This window comes from Zea mays, chromosome 7 (assembly GCF_902167145.1).
Source record: "Zea mays cultivar B73 chromosome 7, Zm-B73-REFERENCE-NAM-5.0, whole genome shotgun sequence".
In the NCBI taxonomy this organism is placed as follows: domain Eukaryota; kingdom Viridiplantae; phylum Streptophyta; class Magnoliopsida; order Poales; family Poaceae; genus Zea; species Zea mays.
Window position 1 is genome coordinate 11,280,116 of NC_050102.1, and position 4,044 is coordinate 11,284,159.

Consider the following 4,044-nt stretch of genomic DNA (forward strand, 5'->3'; position numbering starts at 1 on the left):
GTGTCCTCTCCCTTTTATAGTTTAAGGGGGGAACATACAAGGGTGCTGAGCCCCGACATGTGGGCTCGAGAGCATAATGAAAGGAACACATTATGTGGATAATTAATGCTAATAACACCTGAGTAATCACCGGGCGCCATGATGACCGCAGTCCACGCAGTATTGATAAGAGGCGGTTGTTTTCTTGGTAACGTGCGAGTAATGATGAGTAATAGCATAGTGCACGCAACATGGACTAGGCGCGCCGTCTGCTAGTGGAATGGACAAGCGTACGTCTTATCCGCAATAAATGCAGAGGCGGCGTAGCCCAGAGGCCTTAAGTCAGGCTCCGCCCGTTGGCTTACGTCACGTGCAGTAGGCCACGCGGCAGCATCGGGTCTCCGCCTGGGCAGGGAGCAGAAGTGTATACGATACGGTCCGGACACGTGTCGGCACCGGACCCCCGCCTGGGCCTTTACTAAGGCTTGGGTATGCTCTATCCTAGAATCTCGGGACCCTGCTGTGAGCGGCCCGGACCCCACACAGAGGGGTCCGGATCCCATCCTAGGGGTCCGGTTTGCACACGTAGAGGTCCTGGACCATACCCGGAGGCCCAGACTATATATACAGGGGTCCGACACCTTCGCATGGGGTCTGGACCCGATGGTGATGCCCTAGAGTGTGCAGTTCTCTGGACACGCGGCGGTACCGGACCTGCCCAGGTGGTGGGATCGGTGCTGTTGCTGGCCCAGAGTAGTCGCCCGACGCTTGGGCGAGTCATGGCCTGGTCCCATGTATAGCCCTTTTACCATGCAACTACAGATAGTCGCCTGGGCACTGTGCTTTTGTACAGCAGTAGGGGTACCCCTGTTTTAGGGTAACGACATAGTCCATTCTCTTGGACCGAGAAGGCAGAACGTGCCTTTCAAGAGTTGAAGCAGCACCTTGTGTCCCTACCAATACTGGTAGCTCCAGAGCCAGGGGAGCCATTGTACTTATACATTGCAGCGGCTACAGAGGTGGTGAGCATGGTGTTGGTCGCTGAAAGGACGGCACAACATTCCCAGGGGGTAAAAAGTTCCTTCAGGAGAAGATGGTGGTTCGACCACCACGATGTTGACGGAAGACCAGGAGCTTGAGGACTCGGGACCAACCGCAGGGGTCTGGACCATCTAGAAGCCGGTATACTGCGAGGTCCTCCATGAGGCAAAGGCCAGGTACCTTGAGACGCACAAGCTTATCTATGTTGTACTTGTTGCGTCCAGGAAGCTGCGCCACTATTTTTAGGCACACAGGGTCATGGTGGTGACCTCCTTCCCGTTAAGGGCCATCCTCCACAACTCTAACGCCACAGGCAACATCACCAAGTGGGCTGCAGAGCTTGCTGAATTCCAACTGGACTTCCAGCCTCGCCACGATGTCAAGAGCCAGGTTCTGGCTGACTTCATCATGGAATGGACCCCTCCTCCGAGCGTTCCTGGGGGTCCGGATCCCGATTTGGACCCCACACCTGCGGAGCCTAGTGCTCCGGTCTTCACCGAGCCCCACTGGACTCTCTTCTTTGACGGATCCGCCCGCCAGCAGGGTGGCGGTGCTGGCGTGGTCCTCATCGACCCAAGCGAAGATCAAGTGAAGTACATGGTGCACCTCGAGTTCAAGGCCACCAACAACATGGCAGAGTATGAAGCACTGATCTTTGGCTTGTCTGCGGCCCTATCCCTAGGGACCCGCCAGCTACTCGTGAAGGGGGACTCCCAGCTGATCATCAAGTAGGTCCGCGGAGAATGTAGCTGCAACGAGCCCAGGCTCGCAGCTTACCTCCTCCACGTAAGGAAGCTGGAAAAGGACTTCATTGCCCTGGAACTGCAACATGTTCCTCGGGCTAACAACTCAGCGGCAGATGAACTCTCCACGAGGGCATCAACTTGGGAACCCATGCCTGAGGGCATCTTCGAAAGACGGCTACTGAGACCTACCGCGCAGCCTGCCGAACCGGGCGAAGGGGGTGAGACTAGCACCTCGAAGCTAGCGGTCCCGGTGGCGTTACATCTGCAGAACCCACCAAGGATTGTGTGTGCTACAGAGGGTCCTGCCAACCTCTTAGTGCCACAACCATTATCTCAGAGTGGTCCCGATGCTTGGATCTCCGAGATCCGGGACTACCTGAAAGAAAATATCCTTCCTGAAGATCATGTGTCCGTAGAGCGCATAGTGCGGTTGGCTAAACGATACACGGTGGTAGAAGGGGATCTATACCGCCGTGGCGCTAACGGCATTCTCATGCGGTGCATCACCCAGGAGGAGGGCCGTGAGCTGCTCGCGGAGATCCATGGAGGAGAGTGTGGAAGTCATTCATCATCCCGCACACTGGTTGGTAAGGCCTTCCGGCACGATTTCTACTGGCCAAGTGCTCTCCAGGATGCAACCGAGTTGGTAAAGTCATGCGAAGCATGTCAGTTCCATGCAAAGCAGATACACACACCGGCTCAGGCTCTGCAAATGATTCCACCCTCCTGGCAATTCACCGTATGGGGGTGGATATCCTGGGACCATTCCCCAGGGCTGTCAGCGAGTACCGTTTCCTCTTCGTCGCCATCGACAAGTTCACAAAGTGGCCAGAGGCTACTGAAAGGGAATTAGGCTTACACCTAGTTCCTAAATGATTTTGGTGGTTGAATTGCCCAACACAAATCTTTGGACTAACTAGTTTGCTCTAGTGTATAAGTTATACAGGTGCTAAAGGTTCACACTTAGCCATTAAAAAGACCAAGAGTTGGGTTCAACAAAAGAGCAAAGGGGCAACCGAAGGCACCACTGGTCTGGCACACCGGACTGTCCGGTGTGCCACCGGACAGTGTCCGGTGCACCACCGGACATGTCCGGTGCACCAGAGGACTCCAACTCGAACTCGCCACCTTCGGGAATTTCCAGAGGCCACTCCGCTATAATTCACCGGACTGTCCGGTGTGCACCGGACATGTCCGGTGCTCCAAGGAAGGGCGGCCCCCGGAACTCGCCAGCCTCGGGTTTTCATTCCAGCCGCTCCGCTATAATTCACCGGACTGTCCGGTGTGCACCGGACTGTCCGGTGCATCTGCGGAGCAACGGCTACTTCAGGCGCCAACGGCTACCTGCAGCGCATTTATTGCGCGCCAGCGCGCGCAGAGGGCAGGCTCGCCTATGCTGGCGCACCGGACACTCTACAGTACATGTCCGGTGCGCCACCGGACATCAAGGCGGGCCCCGAAGTCAGAACTCCAACGGTCGTTTTCCAACGGCACTGGTGACGTGGCGGGGGCACCGGACTGTCCGGTGTGCACCGGACTGTCCGGTGCGCCATCGAACAGACTGCCCAGCCAACGGTCAAGTTTGGTGGTTGGGGCTATAAATACCCCAACCACCCCACCATTCATTGCATCCAAGTTTTCCACTTCTCAACCACTTACAAGAGCTCTAGCATTCAATTCTAGACACACCAAAGAGATCAAATCCTCTCCATATTCCACACAACGCCCTAGTGACTAGCGAGAGAGATTTGCCGTGTTCTTTTGAGCTCTTGCGCTTGGATTGCTTTCTTCTTTCTTGATTCTTTCTTGTGATCAAACACTCACTTGTAATTGAGGCAAGAGGCACCAATTGTGTGGTGGCCCTTGCGGGAAGTTTGATTCCCAAGTAATTTGAGAAGAGAAGCTCACTCGGTCCGAGGGACCGTTTGAGAGAGGGAAGGGTTGAAAGAGACCCGGCCTTTGTGGCCTCCTCAACGGGGAGTAGGTTTGAGAGAACCGAACCTCGGTAAAACAAATCCGCGTGTCTCACTTCATTATTCGCTTGCGATTTGTTTTGCGCCCTCTCTCGCGGACTCGTTTATATTTCTAACGCTAACCCGGCTTGTAGTTGCGTTTATATTTGTAAATTTCAGTTTCGCCCTATTCACCCCCCCCCCCTCTAGGCGACTATCAATTGGTATCAGAGCACGGTGCTTCATTAGAGCCTAACCGCTCGAAGTGATGTCGGGAGATCACGCCAAGAAGGAGATGGAGACCGGCGAAAAGCCCACTACAAGCC